At 38.2% G+C, this 17,325-nt stretch overlaps 1 long non-coding RNA gene across 4 annotated transcripts; it reads right to left on the bottom strand.

The window, feature by feature from the left end:
* Window positions 1-1,691: 1,691 nt before the first annotated feature.
* On the bottom strand, window positions 1,692-12,855 carry LOC118482884. Of its 4 annotated transcripts, XR_004869122.1 has the most exons (6): window positions 12,451-12,855; window positions 11,976-12,362; window positions 11,345-11,851; window positions 2,937-2,986; window positions 2,686-2,749; window positions 2,056-2,071 (listed from the first exon to the last, which is right to left on the bottom strand). It is a non-coding gene; the product is annotated as an uncharacterized LOC118482884 (long non-coding RNA). The 4 variants fall into 4 exon arrangements; XR_004869120.1 differs by having other exon boundaries at window positions 1,692-2,071; window positions 2,686-2,986; XR_004869119.1 differs by lacking the exon at window positions 2,056-2,071 and having other exon boundaries at window positions 2,669-2,749; window positions 2,932-2,986.
* Between the last annotated feature and the right edge of the window lie 4,470 nt (window positions 12,856-17,325).

The following is a 17,325-nucleotide window of genomic DNA, read 5'->3' on the forward strand; positions in this document are numbered from 1 at the left end:
CAACATATTACTCATGGTCTCCCAGAATTTATTCGGGGAAAAACATATATTTCATGGTTTCCAATTATTGGTTTCCACCAGGTGAGAGACACATAGTAGCTTTCGATGTTCTTTCCGAAACTTTCAGCACTCTTTCTTTTCTCGAGGTTTTGGAAGTGAATCCTTGACAAGGACATTTTTTTAGCATTGCAATGAAGCTGCATGTGATTGTTGTTGGACGGTCTGATAAGCTATTTGCTGATTTGTTCAAATTTGAAGATGAGGCTTGGATCAAGGTGTTTTCTTTCAATACGCCTCATATTGTTGATTATCTTGAAAGGCGTCGAAGGACTAATATAATTCAAGACAACAAGTGGCTCATAACAAGTATTTCGGGTGATATTGTTGAAGTTGACCTTTGCAACGAATCTTTCAAGTACCTTGAACATGTTGATGACTACACTGGTCCGAAAGGAGCCTTATTTATCGAGACCACTATGTCGCCTATAGTTTAGAAATTTTTATTTTATTGTTTCAAGTTTTTTTATATTATAACATTCTTAACTTGAATAACTAAAGACCTTATTATATTTTCTTTTTTCATTGGTTTAATACAACATTTGAAGTTATGTGTTGACCTCATTTCTTTTTTGTCGGTTTGTAATATTTAAAAAATAATGAAGGTTTTATATACAAATACTTAATGTGTAAAGAACATCGTGTAGATGTACTATTGGGACGTGCTCAAATCTCTAAAAATATTAGGCTTAACAAATCACACTTTAACGCTTCTATGTTTAAATTATTTTATGTGTTTAATTGGTGTTTAGCCACCCGCGAAGCTCGCGGGGTCTTAGGCTAGTGTAATAATGAGATAAGAAAAGCATTGTTGGACATGCTCTCTGGCTGACACATCAGCTTTTCTTATGTCACTTGAATTTCTCCTTTTATAAAAAGTATAGATAGATAGATTTATATGACATAATTTAATAGTGCACTTTAGGGTTTAAATTTTAAAAACTATTTCCCGCTTGATTAAATATAGAATTTTTGTCACCTCTTTAAATTAGGAACTTTTATTTGATATTTGACTAAAGTTTTAAATTAGGAAGTTTTGTTAGTTTTGTTGACATTTGACTAGTGCTTTAAAATAGAAAGTTTTGTTGATATTAGACTAAATATAAATAAAAATGTTTCTTTAATTATTTAACAATAGTTTTGTTTTTAAAATTTTGGAACATAAATGTTATAGAACTAGTGATTTAATGCATTAAATGATTACAAAAGTTTAATTCATCATAAAATATCACATGGATAGGTTTACACATATATGTTGATATATATTATACTAGGTTAATGCCCGCGTAATACGCGGGCTTCAACTAAAACCATATTATTTACTTTGAAATGAAATATTATGTACAAATACATAGGTTAGAGCCCGCGTATACACGCGGTTTAACAAATGAAAATCCCATAAAGCTTTACTTTATAATCAATGGACTAATGTGCAAATTCAACAATAAACATGTAATTTTTAAAATCACCGAGGAAGATGCCCTATTAGAGAAAAAAACATAGAGAGACATGACTTTAAGAAAATAAGATGCATAAAGATGCCATTATTAAAGGATACATGTATAAAAATATTATAAAAAACTAAATAAAAAACTATAAAACTAAATAAAATACTATGAAGTGGGAATATCTACATGAGAACCACTCCATGAAAGTGTACACCAGCTGCTTTCGCAATGAAAGAAAAACTGAGTTTACAAATGGCAATCAAAGAGTAACATGACTATGACTTACATTTTTTTAGTTTTGTACAAGTAGCAATCATCATTTCTATTTCTTTTACTCTTCAGCTAGCCACGGCCAAGCCAAAGAAACTCTTTGTATCCGTAGTTTAATATAGTTGCAACATCATGAATGAGGTTCGAAATTTCACTTTGATTACTCTGAGTTCTCTTCCAACTTATTAAGCCTTTGTGTTATTTATATTTGCCTTTCATTGATTTCGTGGACAAAACCTTGAAGCTTTTATGGAAGATCGTTCACAATATGCGAGGTGGCGTCTTTAAGCACAAAACTGATAATCATAAAGACCATAACACACATCATGCATAATATGCCAATTATTAGACAAATACTATTACTATGTAATTAATAATTTCAAGTTGATTCCTTTTAACAAACTGATATTCAATGTCATTCAAGTAAAAACTAACTCTGATCATGTGGATATATTATTAGATTCAATGACAGCATTATTATTTTCTTAATCTTCTTATGTTTTATATTAAACAAACAACAAACAAATTAGAAAGAAACTTCTAAACACAAAGAAGGCAGGCTTGCACGTCATCTGTCATTATGCAAATAGAGCCTTAACCTTTCTATCTCAAACTATAAATAAGTTATATCTAAGATGGAAAGCATGATTGTAATATTAATGGGGACAAAATATATCTACAAACTTTATGTGACTTATGCTGACAATCCAGGGAAAAAATGCTCAAATATTAGTCAAACAGTCCCTAAAAATTAGATGGAATTTATATACCAAGATTATGTACTATTTATTTGTTAGCAACAACTGGGTCGCCCTTGATCTTATCGATGACTAACAGGAAAGAAACTTGGTGATTTGTATGGAAATACACACCACAAGACTCTAGAATCATTCAAGTGTAGTTATAATACCTCACCCCTTGACATGACTAACATCCTTCCAAATCCAAGGCTGCTTATGTTTATCCCTACGGACCTATAAAACCAAAAAAAAACATATATATCATAAATCTTCATACCAAACAACAAACACAACTTATGTTGATTAATAAAGCTTATGTTAAATTGCAAGAGGCAAGGAACAACATTCGTTTGCCAGAATAGTGACCAAAAGAGTGACAATTCCATAACCCGAATGTGCAGAAAAAGATATACAACCTCACCAGAATTGAAATTCTAGCTAATAGTGGAACTCATTCCTTCGTTAGCAAACCTAAAATCGAAATGAAACAAAACCATAAAACTTCAAATCCAGGGTTAATAACAGAGAATCTTACTTGAATATATGTGACAACCCGAATATTCAGGTTAGTATTATGTAAATCTCACAACTCTTCAGCGCATGTCTACAAGGTTGACTCCTTAAATGTTCTCGTGCATTTAATCACTCGCGAAACCGGTTATGCCGTTTATGCATTTCATGGCCGTTTGGGCCTCTCCTTCCCTTGGCCCACATAGTATATCAGACCCATTCGAATTAATATTGGATTCCTTGTGGCCCAACTCCCCCATTGTATTGTCTAGTTAATAAGGTAACCGACCCAACCTTTTTATTGTTTAGTTAACCGGCCCAACATCCTGTTTTGTGTAGAAACCGGCCCATAATCTGTTTTGTTGAAGCATACGAATTATACTCTAAGTCAAATCCTGTTTAGTTTAAAAACATAACAAACTCTACCCTATATCTCTCAAACTTACATACGGCAGCAGGAGAAAACCCCCCCCCCCTTCTCGTAACCTTCTGCTCTACTTGTAATTCTTCGTAGGTATGTCCTTTCCATCGTGATTGATATTGTATTGATCATGCACCATTTATGAATAAGTGTTGCGTGTTTAGATTATCACACATGATCATAGGGAGGGTTGTAAACTGTATTGAATCTTGTTCGTCTAATCTTGTTTATATGTGTACTGATTGACGTGAGGTGTTTATACATGATATATGGATAACGAGTGATTAATGTATTAGGGTTATGAACGTGTAATCAATGAATTGGCATTAGTTGTGTAATAGGGTGTTACGATCTCAAGTTACCATGGTGATTGAAAAATCTGAATTAAATGAGGGTCTGAATCAAATCGGAATCATGCATAACTGATGTTAATGGGTGAATTGTAAACGAGATGTTATTGGGCCGCATTGCTCCACATAATCTGTGATAGGGCCGCATGTTCTGCCACTAATTCCTTGTGCATGGGTTTGTGAGTTTGCATGATAATGAATTGTATTGATGACTCTTAATGAGGGTCGAATTTTTAAATGCAATGTAGAATATTAGAAACATATACACATGCATTTGTCTGACAATTTCACAACTATCTTAATCACTACTGGACCTCTTAGCATGGATGTTTATCAAACACTTATGAATTGTGAGTTATGGTGTCGAAATACATCATGTAATTATCAATGTGCATTAATTGTCTCAGATTGCAATTGTTGATGTTTGAGCCGAATAGAAATCACATGGTTTACTACTCAATTGTTCTTGTATTGTATATGTGATAAACTGTAAATAATATGGCACAAGTATATGTGATAAACTGTAAATAATATGGCACAAGTTTATGTGATAAACTGTAAATACATGATCTTGAACCGATTTGGGTTATTATTTGTTTGGGCCTCACATGTAAATGTTTAAGGCTGGGCCGCGAAGTGGGATAAATTGCACAGCCCAAACGGGCCATTCAGGTTGGGCTGCACACATCATAACCCGTGTGGAGTCGCGCAACTTGGTACAGCGCCGGTTGGGCTTCGGATCAGTGGGCCGCACACTTGAATTAACTCACACATTAGAGCCCAATTGTACATTGTCCGTGGGCCGTAGCTGATTATAGTTGCACACTTCATAACTGGACGGTTGATGTAATATGGATTATTTAGTTCACTGATCTTATGTTGAATAATTATTGTTCTTGCTTGAATTGTTGCTTAACTGTTATATATGCCATACGTGACAACCATTGATGTGGTCTATGTGTAAACAAACTGTAAAACTGATCATTACCAAACACTCTTCGTAGGTTGTGAGTATTGAACTTATTTAACGAGTAACTTGTCTAACCGAGCAAACCTCAGGTGAGTTCATTGCATTTTCTCAAGCATGCGTCCCGGTGGTTTGGGACAACTGGTAAACATTTGGAAGGGAAACATTGGGTAAATAACTTAATCGGTTTTGGTTATTTCCTGGAGGGCAATGGGGGTGATTAGTTGATAGCGCTATTAGGTGGGAAACCTCACACCGGGCCGTAAGGACGGGCGTGAACTAATTATCTGGGTATGGCTATGGTTGTTAGAGGCACACTCCTCGGATACATATGGGCACTCTCCCTAGGGTATCTAACGAAGGCAACATAGCAAACGGTCGTTAAGGGGTACCCACTCCCCGGATACATATGGGCACAATCCCTAGGGTATCTAGCATGAGCAACATCGTATCGCAACGTTGAATCGCATTAACATATATATGGTCACACAACCCGTTAACAAAACCTTGAACTCACCAGCGTAGTCTGACACACTTGTTGCATGCTTGTAGGTAATTATTGAAGGAACTTGGGAGCTTGCCGTCTGATGCTGCTGGAGTGGTTGTGGTCATAATAAACAATTATGTTGATTTGGTTTCCATTCATTTACACACTTATACATTTATGCTTCCGCTCAATACTTTGGTTTTGGTTTAACTTTTCAAACGATACATTTCTTTCAATTGGGTATTTCAATACATTATAACTTGTGTTTGATATGATTGGTGGCTCTTTGTTGGATCGTTGCACCTCCAATAGGGACATGCCCTAGGTGGTTATTTGGGGGTGTGACAGTTTGGTATCAGAGCCACTGGTTATAGAGAACACGGTTTTAAAAACGTTTTCATAAAACCAGACTATAACCGAATTGATCCAAACGATGACCATGACACTCAGCTTCAGACTGCAAGGTTCGTTCCTCCTTAGCTTATGCTCTCTATGCCTAGTAAACGTAACTATATTTATAGCATGCACGATACGACATGGTAGGCATCATGACACATTGAAAGTGTAACATAACACTTGCATCTAGTAAATTTTAATCTTGTTGGTAGTGCTTATTTTGTGTTGATTGGGGTGGGAGAAACTTCAAACATAAGATAAGAAGCATTGAGAGGAGCATGCAAACCGCCTTATTATCATGGGTGCACATATAATAATAACACGTGGTGCATGCAAATCCCAATGAGGCTTAACGAGTGTAAGAGGGGTTCTTCCCTGTTTGTGTATGAACATGGTAGTTAATCGTTCTTAACGTGATAAACCTGAACACTCTCCTCGTTTTCGACCCCTAAATTAGTTCATTTCCATATATAGAAACATGAGTGGACGAGGAAACGGACGTAGCAGCTGTTGATTGAAACCTTGTGTGCTTACTCTTTCTGTCATTTTTTTTCCTTTCTGCGTTAATACCCTCTTTTGGAACGTTGTGAGTGTGCATTCTTTCGTCTAACATGCGTTACGTCATCAACTCGACAGGCATGTCTACACCGTCCGCATCTTTCGACCAACCCCGGGCGCCAGGGAAGGCACCCGCTACTACTCACTCACCCCCGCGTCAGATGGAGACGCGTGCTGCTTATAGGAAGAGACTCGCACAGGGCGGGGAGTCGTCCTCCCGACCTACGCATGCACTACCAGTTAACTCCCTCAGCGCTCAGGCCGAGTCGGCTGTGAGTAAGGCCCTCCGAGATTATAACCAGATTCTAATAGGACAAAACCAAGTCTTAATGGAGCAAAATCAGAAATTACTAAGAAAGGTTGATACCCTAGGAGGGCGAGTGGAAGCTCAAGAGAAGCAGATACAGGAACTTAATAGGAGAACTACTGACTTGAAGGCAGAAGCCCTAAAAGGGCGTGAGGTACAAGGTCTGATACTGAGAGACGCTCGAGTGGATCATGAAAGGCTTAACTCGCATGCCGAAAAGATAGGTATGATGGATTGGAGGGTCCATCACTTGGAGGAAGCCCGTTTCGCACCTGAACCCGAGCCAGCCCCAGTCCCGGCACCTCCCGAACCAGAGGCGGAAGGGTCTGATGAAGAGCCCGAAGAGGAGGAGGAAGAGCCGGAAGAGGAGGAAGAAGAGCCAGAGGAGGTCTCGGATAATGACGGAGACGATGATGATGGTAGTGACCTCGGGGATGGTGACGTGGACGACTGACTCGTCTTTCAATCGTTTATCTAGTTATTTTTTCTTTCAGTTGTTTTCGTATAAACAATCATGGTGATTAAAACTTTTGCGAATATTCGATGTAGTGACTTATATGGTTTAATTTGAATGGATTTCTTATTTTATCGTTTAAGGGATATTTCTTGTACTAAGTCGTCACCTTACCTCTTTTTATCCTTGCACCACAAGAGTCACATCTTTGACTCTAGGACAGTTACCTTAATTATGGTAAACCTCTCGCTGGCCTTTGTACTATCCGGTGCCTATGGGTTGATGCAATGCCTCTATTGGCTGATGCAATACTCTTGTAAGTTTTGACATGGTCGTTGACATGGACTTGGTTATCTAGGTATCAAGCGGAAAATTCTCTGCAAACAGAAAATCGTGCGTTCCCTCTCCCCAGTGGGGAATCCTTATCAGTTTATGATCATCGTAGTGGTGCCGTTGTTGGCATTGTCACAGTCGTGAAAGCCCAGAAGTGTCTACGGAAGGGCTACCCTGCCATACTAGCTCTTGTCACCGATTTGCCGCTTTAAGAAAGGAAGATCGAGTGTCTTCCACTTATCCATGAATTTCTGACATGCCTCCTGAAGAGTGAGCTGGTTTACTTCTACATCGTTAGGCGGAATTTCAGATTGACCTTATGCAATTTCAGATTCCTTATGGGAAACAGAAATCCCTTAGGTTTGCTAGATACTATCACAGCTTCATCATAGGATTTTCGAAGGTTTCGCAACTTCAACCTCCTTAGCATAGCGGGGAGCTGTAAATTCCTGAGAAATAAAATCGGAGAACGTCTTTGCAGCTTTTGAAACCCAACCCTACAACACGCGGAGCATCGCTTCTATCCGAGGGTACCGATGATCCAGCGATATACCATGATGGTGTTACGGAGAGGAACTGCACGACCTACAACCTCCGGTGGAAACCGTGGTCATTGGATTTAAGTGGGAGGCATTACTTGGACGGTACCGAATGCACCAATTAGACCGATCACAAGATTAGCCCCCCCCAGGCGTTGTAAAGTATCTATAGATCGAGTTCGTCGGAACTCACTTCAAGCCATTGTTTTAGATCAATTTTCGGGATGAAAATTCTTTCAAGTAGGGGATGATGTGACACCCCACGAAAACGCTTAACAAAACTAGCTTCCTCAGCGACTGTTTGCTAAATTTCGGGACGAAATTTCCTTCAAGTTGGGGATGATGTCACAACTGAGCAGAACCCGCAACAATCCTGATTTCTCACTTCGTTCTCTCACACTTGACACTTGCCAATTTCGGGACGAAATTTCTTTCAAGTTGGGGATGATGTGACAACCCGAATATTCAGGTTAGTATTATGTAAATCTCACAACTCTTCAGCGCATGTCTACAAGGTTGACTCCTTAAATGTTCTTGTGCATTTAATCACTCGCGAAACCGGTTATGCCGTTTTTGCATTTCATGGCCGTTTGGGCCTCTCCTTCCCTTGGCCCACATAGTATATCAGACCCATTCGAATTAATATTGGATTCCTTGTGGCCCAACTCCCCCATTGTATTGTCTAGTTAATAAGGTAACCGACCCAACCTTTTTATTGTTTAGTTAACCGGCCCAACATCCTGTTTTGTGTAGAAACCGGCCCATAATCTGTTTTGTTGAAGCATACGAATTATACTCTAAGTCAAATCCTGTTTAGTTTAAAAACATAACAAACTCTACCCTATATCTCTCAAACTTACATACGGCAGCAGGAGAAACCCCCCCCCTTCTCGTAACCTTCTGCTCTACTTGTAATTCTTCGTAGGTATGTCCTTTCCATCGTGATTGATATTGTATTGATCATGCACCATTTATGAATAAGTGTTGCGTGTTTAGATTATCACACATGATCATAGGGAGGGTTGTAAACTGTATTGAATCTTGTTCGTCTAATCTTGTTTATATGTGTACTGATTGACGTGAGGTGTTTATACATGATATATGGATAACGAGTGATTAATGTATTAGGGTTATGAACGTGTAATCAATGAATTGGCATTAGTTGTGTAATAGGGTGTTACGATCTCAAGTTACCATGGTGATTGAAAAATCTGAATTAAATGAGGGTCTGAATCAAATCGGAATCATGCATAACTGATGTTAATGGGTGAATTGTAAACGAGATGTTATTGGGCCGCATTGCTCCACATAATCTGTGATAGGGCCGCATGTTCTGCCACTAATTCCTTGTGCATGGGTTTGTGAGTTTGCATGATAATGAATTGTATTGATGACTCTTAATGAGGGTCGAATTTTTAAATGCAATGTAGAATATTAGAAACATATACACATGCATTTGTCTGACAATTTCACAACTATCTTAATCACTACTGGACCTCTTAGCATGGATGTTTATCAAACACTTATGAATTGTGAGTTATGGTGTCGAAATACATCATGTAATTATCAATGTGCATTAATTGTCTCAGATTGCAATTGTTGATGTTTGAGCCGAATAGAAATCACATGGTTTACTACTCAATTGTTCTTGTATTGTATATGTGATAAACTGTAAATAATATGGCACAAGTATATGTGATAAACTGTAAATAATATGGCACAAGTTTATGTGATAAACTGTAAATACATGATCTTGAACCGATTTGGGTTATTATTTGTTTGGGCCTCACATGTAAATGTTTAAGGCTGGGCCGCGAAGTAGGATAAATTGCACAGCCCAAACGGGCCATTCAGGTTGGGCTGCACACATCATAACCCGTGTGGAGTCGCGCAACTTGGTACAGCGCCGGTTGGGCTTCGGATCAGTGGGCCGCACACTTGAATTAACTCACACATTAGAGCCCAATTGTACATTGTCCGTGGGCCGTAGCTGATTATAGTTGCACACTTCATAACTGGACGGTTGATGTAATATGGATTATTTAGTTCACTGATCTTATGTTGAATAATTATTGTTCTTGCTTGAATTGTTGCTTAACTGTTATATATGCCATACGTGACAACCATTGATGTGGTCTATGTGTAAACAAACTGTAAAACTGATCATTACCAAACACTCTTCGTAGGTTGTGAGTATTGAACTTATTTAACGAGTAACTTGTCTAACCGAGCAAACCTCAGGTGAGTTCATTGCATTTTCTCAAGCATGCGTCCCGGTGGTTTGGGACAACTGGTAAACATTTGGAAGGGAAACATTGGGTAAATAACTTAATCGGTTTTGGTTATTGCCTGGAGGGCAATGGGGGTGATTAGTTGATAGCGCTATTAGGTGGGAAACCTCACACCGGGCCGTAAGGACGGGCGTGAACTAATTATCTGGGTATGGCTATGGTTGTTAGAGGCACACTCCTCGGATACATATGGGCACTCTCCCTAGGGTATCTAACGAAGGCAACATAGCAAACGGTCGTTAAGGGGTACCCACTCCCCGGATACATATGGGCACAATCCCTAGGGTATCTAGCATGAGCAACATCGTATCGCAACGTTGAATCGCATTAACATATATATGGTCACACAACCCGTTAACAAAACCTTGAACTCACCAGCGTAGTCTGACACACTTGTTGCATGCTTGTAGGTAATTATTGAAGGAACTTGGGAGCTTGCCGTCTGATGCTGCTGGAGTGGTTGTGGTCATAATAAACAATTATGTTGATTTGGTTTCCATTCATTTACACACTTATACATTTATGCTTCCGCTCAATACTTTGGTTTTGGTTTAACTTTTCAAACGATACATTTCTTTCAATTGGGTATTTCAATACATTATAACTTGTGTTTGATATGATTGGTGGCTCTTTGTTGGATCGTTGCACCTCCAATAGGGACATGCCCTAGGTGGTTATTTGGGGGTGTGACAATATACGACACATGTTGGACGAATCTACCTTTAATTAGATGCTTCTGATTCAAACTAAAACCAATTAATAGGATAATACCAAATTCAAACCCTGGACTGATTATTTAAACCCTAATTAATTAGATAAGCATATTTAGATACTTAAAGTAGCAATGATTATATGAAAACAACTTAGAGGATAGAAACAGAAAACTCGAATATAGTATCATAGTAACTTAATACCCATGTTTTATGAAAAGCAGTACCCGAACTACATGGCCAATGTTAAATATTAAAAGCCATATTAATCTTTTTAGTAAAGCAAATTACCAGTTTTACAAGTTTGAATATTGTCCAAATGACTTTCAACCCGTTCAACCCATCTGACCCATCACCTTTCTAGTTAAATGCTTATGCTTAATCTACTAGATATATATAAATAACCAAAACCGACTCAGTTTAAGAAAGCGGTTCAAAATCACATCACCACTGACAAAACAATGATAATAGCAAGAATGACAATAAAATGCTTCTAAAAATTGTACCTTCAACATGTAATTAGGACAACAATCTTCCACGATCCAGTTAGAAGCTTTTTGAGAATAATAAGCAGCGAAATCAGATATTTTAATTACTACGTCAAAAATAGTTGGTGTTGAAGAGATAATCGATTTTTCCAACACCAATTAAACTTTGATTCTACCATGTAAAGCAAAAACTATATAAAATGAAAGTTGAGAATCATAAAAACTCAATATTGCTAAGATCATGAAAAAACGCCATTTCTTACCTCCTGACTATCCTTTTGCGGTGGTGATTCAGTCACAACCTCGACACCGTTATTATTATCAGATTACATCGAAAAGGACTTGACAGAAAAATCGGAATTCCTCCATCATTTAGGTCAAAAACCGAAATCAGATGATATCAACATTCCATTGATGCCAGTTTCGTTGCAAAAATGCTTTATAAATGCTGCTTCGACTCGCTCAATGAGCTTAGAAACCTGAAGTCAGATTCTCTAAAAATAACTCATCAAAGTGTAAACTTTCCTGCAATCAAAGAACATGCGTTTATAATACCAATAAAAATCTATTTCTCAATCCGATTATTTATATAAATTTTAATATAGCACACACTACACAACTTCAAGAAACGTCGAGTTTAATAATATACCTGACCCACTCAACCGTACTGTACTCACTCTCTGCTATACCTGCAAAAAAGGGATCAAAATCTAACTGTATCGGATACTATAACATATGTTATTCCACCACACTAAAAACACTGTTTAGTCCGAGATGAATTCCTTGACCTAATCGTTGTTAATGTTCAAGAGATGGCATCTAAAAAAACATATAATTTGTCTGAATTTTTATAATCGTAAAAAGAAGGACATCCAATCTAATCATAAGTAAACATAAGAAAATGAAAATGTTGGTTAAAAACCCATTTAGATCAAACCCGATCAGTTATGATACAATCATCTATGGCACCATCGGGAACTAACTCCAAAAGGCCAGGTCAGAGCCCACACCAGCAAGAAGACCATGACACCACCATCTACAATCCCAACAGGAAAAGAGAAATCAGAACTTGGTGAACCGTAAATAGATTGAAAAAAAGGAAAAAGAAATATAAGATTACTAACCTATCAAAGTCTTCAATTGGAAAATACAGCAGATCTTCAAGCTTCAATAAAGAACAATGGATTTAGGGTTTGTAATCAGAAAAGAAAACAACATAATCATGAACAACTTTGAAAAAAAAATCCTAATAGTTGAACCACACTATAACCATTGATTAAAAGACATAAATAACATTCAATCAGTTACGAAATCGGAAGTATCAGTCGATTATAAAAGAAAATCAAAGAATACAAATGAATAAACCCTAACTAACATTAGACCTTTAACGAAATCAGACGAATGAAATAACAAAAAAGAACGAAACAACATCAAATCGTCGATTAAAACCCTACGAATCAAAACATACAATAATCGATCGTCAAATCGTCGATTAAAACCCTAATTAACATTAGACCATTAACGAAATCAGATGATCGAAAAAACAAAAAAGAATAATTGAACCACAAATTAGACATTACCGTCGATTTAGAGTCTTCAAATCCGATGAATGTTGATCAAAACTCTTGGATAGATCTTCGTCGCCGTGTTCACCAGAGAGAGAGAGAGAGAGAGAGAGAGAGGGAATTAGGGTAAGAATGAAGAGTATTGAACGATTAATGAGAATGGGATAGAGAGAGAGAGTAATGAATCGTACATAGGAAGCAAAACCAATCCAGCCCTTAGAGCAATGCCATTTGTCCAATTATTTGAGTTTTGCCACATCATTGCTTATGTGGATGCTTAGTTGGCTTGCACCATTGGGTGACATGTGTCCCCTAATGGTTTGCTTTATTAGAGATATAGATTCTATTATATTATACATATATTAATAACACAAGTGAATGAATAGTACCACATAGTTTGTGGCACCTTCTTATTAGGTCACATATCTTTATCATTCCACGCGTCTCCCGTATTTGTAAACCTCTACACCATTTCTTTTAAACGTAACTATTTATTTAATATCTACTAAATGATAAATTAGTTAATTTTGATCTTTGATTACAGAGAATGGATTAGTAAGATGGAATATTTAAATCTTAGTAATTATACATATATTAGTGGCAATGCCCGTGCGTTGCAGCGGGTGCGTCTAATGGGTTTAGTTAATAAAAAACATTTCTCATGTATCCAATGTAATATTCATTACGCGTCTCCTTTGTTGATTAGCTAAAAGAATGCACCGCGTCAATCTGAGAAACAAAGAACAATCCATAGCTGTATGATTAAACAAGAGTAGAAAAAAGAACAATCCATGAAAAACTTTCTTATGAATACACTGCTCTCACTATAGTCCAACCAAAACTTTATATGATAACATCTACATCTGTCACACCCCCGAAAATACCCCAAGCGGAAACCCTCACGAGGCGTGTGACGTACCAGGATCTAGCCACCAATCACATTGAACTCATAACAATATTTCAAATAAAACTTTCATTTGTTAATCATAAGCATTACAAAACATTGTTTACTGTTCAGCGGAAGCATACTACAATAGTTAAGAATTTCATAACTCAAGTGTATAAAATCCATTAGACGTGTCTCGTGATTCCATGCAACTCGACCCATTACCACTCCAGCATCCTAGACAGCAAGTTCCAACGACATGTACCTATAGGCCTGCAAGCATGCAGAAAAGTGTATCAGACAACGCTGGTGAGTTCACAGTTTGCTTAACCGTTTGTTACCAAGTATTGACTTATGTTATGTTGATAATAACTCGATACCGCAGACGGCCCTTTTTGCCCTTCTCCAAAGCTCTATCAAACATTGGTCATGATTTTAAACTTATTAGTTCACGCCCATCCTATCCAGGTACGTCGTGAGGGTGCCAAACCTAATAATGCTATTAACTAATAACCCTGTTGCCCTACAAGCAACTAGTTCGGTAGTATGATGGGACTTAAGTGATAGAAAGTGAGTGTATTATCCAACATCAACATTTACTGAAAACTGCCTCATATCCCCTACAAGGATATGGGTTTGTGAAAACCGCCTCACATCCTCTACAAGGATGTGGGTTTATGAAAACTGCCTCATATCCCCTACAAGGATATGGGTTTATGAAATCCGTTTATTTGTTTACCTGTTTGATTGTCCCCACCGGACGCATGCTTGTAAAGAGAAATGAACTCACCTTAGTTTTGCTCGGTATGTTAAGTTACCCTTTCCAAGTTGGTCAACCAAACCTTACCGTGGTTACCAAAGACAATCAGTTTCATAACCAATTAACTCACGTATAGTCACAAATTGCATTTACCGTAAAGATCACCGTATAACGCATAGCAAGTACTCAAATCACATAGCAACACTTAACAGATGAGTTTGCTACTCACACGAGCCAAATCAGATTTCTCATTCTAAGAAACAAATAGATCTTATAAACACAAACATTCATCATCATGTACATCATAAACTTTTTTTGTTTGTTTACAAACATGCAGCATCTCCAGGAAGAATCTATTCTTCGTGGGATGCTCCCTCGGTGAAGCATCCTCTGGCGAAGGACTATCCTTCGTCGGGGTTGAGTACGGCGAAGAACCACCAATGGCGAAGATCTATTCTTCGTCAAGAAAGTACGTGACGAAGAACCTTAGTGGTTCGTCAAAAGCTAATCGACGAAGAATCAGGTCCTTCGTCGACCTGGGTTCTTCGTGAGGAGTACTTCGTCACTGCACTTAACAGACGGTCATAAATCCCTTAATTCAAGTAGTAACAGTTTCTAACAGGTTGACAGTTTCCAAATCAGATCAAACAACACTTTTTAATCATGATCAAGAACCCTAATTATGAACAATCATCCACCGTTCAACAATTCATTCGTAGAATAACAATTACACCACTCATTAATATACAAACCGTAGTTAACAACTTATCATGCGATCATCATTGTTAATCAAGCAAATCATCAGTTGAATACGAAATCAAAGTCACGTATATACAATCATCGACCACGGAGTTTCTAACCACTAATACCAACATAAACTAACATCATAATCATTCACATTTTCTAGATTTACGATCTTATAGATAAAACCTTAGTTTTACATGAAGTCACAACATCAATATTCTAGCGACTAACAATGATGAACACTAACCGCGATGCCGAAGTGATTAGTTTGTTTGAGATGGAGAGCTTCGAGACCCACAGCTGCCGTCGCACAGAGAGGAGAGGGAGAGAGTGTTTTAGGGTTTGATGCTTGTTTCGTGTTTTGCAGAATAAAAGAAACCGCAGACACTATATGGGTCGACTCGCTGATCTGGGCTGAAGGCCCTATTGGCGAAGATCCTCTTTGAAGAAGAACTGAGCTTCGTCAAGGGTGTTGACGACGAAGAATATTCTTCGTCGAGAACTGTTTGGGATGAAGTACCTTCTTCGCTCAGAAGCCAGTCAACGAAGAACCATGTTCTTCGTCGACTACAATGTGGTGTGCGGTCCAAAGTTGTGCAACATGAACGCGCTACGTCTAAACATCAAACAACTCCTAAGTTTTCGTTTAACAACCGACATATCAATCAATTATCACGATACTTTATTTATTCCGATATTGTGCACATGTTACAACGTAAAACGGATTGTGAGAACAGATTTGTGAACAAGTGGTGCACAGAGGAAGGACCTTGGGATCTCGGGTTGTCACATCATCCCCAACTTGAAAGAAATTTCGTCCCGAAATTTGATAAGTAACTCAAAACATCAAGGTGTTAGATCAGGATGACTGTGGATTTTCCTCGGGTGCCACATCATCCCCAACTTGAAAGGGAATTTCGTCCCGAAATCCGTCAATGACATTAGAAGTTGATTCAACCTCCTGAACAATTGAGGATACTAGAGCTTCATCTGATCTTTGCATTCCCACGTGAACTCCGGTCCACGTCTCGAGTTCCAACGAACTCTCTCGATTGGAATTCGACTATGATAACAAACATTGACTTCCTGGTCCATGCTTTCGATAGATTCCTTGATAACTGCAACTTGTCGTTAACCTTAGACTCTAGTAAGGGTATCACAAGTATTTCATCGGACAAACACTTCTTTAGATTCGAGACATAAATGACATCGTGAACGTTACCCAATTCGTCGGGTAACTCGAGTTTGTAGGCCATGTCACTGATTCTTTCCAGAATTTTAAATGGCCCAACGTAACGTAAATTCATCTGGCCACGCTTCCCAAAGCGTACCGCACCCTCCCAGGGTGAGACTTTCAATCATGACATGTTCGCCTGCAGCGAACTCCCAGCGTTTCCTAAGCTTATCAGCTTTCCTGGCGGTCACGCGTTGCCGCCATACAATTCCGATCTAAACAATCTTCTCAGAGGTTCCAAGTACAAGTCCTGGACCTGTGATTAGGTTGTCACCCTCCTTAGTCCAACAAGGAGATCGACATTATTGTCCATGCAATGCCTCAAATAGAGCTGTCTGAATACTAGAATGGCAACTGCTGCAGTAGAACTCAACCAAAGGTAAGTGTCCTTCCAATTTTTACTAAAGTTAATCACACACATGCTCGCAGCATGTCTTCGAGTGTCAGGATGGTTCGTTTACTCTGACCGTTTATCCTACGGTGATAAGCAATGCTCATGTCTAGACGTGAGCCAAGGGTGTTGTGTATTGCCTGTCATAAATTAGGTATAAATCAAAATCAGAGGTAACAGGAGTTGGCACCCCGTGCATAGAATCCGCCCTTCACAGGTAATTATTCACAGGATTCGAAGACTTGTCAATTTTCCTTGATTGCTAGAAAGTGTACTGGTTACATGTGACAATCAACGATCACCCAGGTGATATTGTTTCCGTTTTGAGTTTTAGGTAGAACAGTGACAAAATCCATGGCAGTCTGTTCCTATTTCCAAATGGGTGTTTCTGGTTGCTGACACAACCTAGGAGGTTTCTG

The sequence above is a fragment of the Helianthus annuus genome, chromosome 10 (assembly GCF_002127325.2).
Source record: "Helianthus annuus cultivar XRQ/B chromosome 10, HanXRQr2.0-SUNRISE, whole genome shotgun sequence".
NCBI classification, from domain to species: Eukaryota; Viridiplantae; Streptophyta; class Magnoliopsida; order Asterales; family Asteraceae; genus Helianthus; species Helianthus annuus.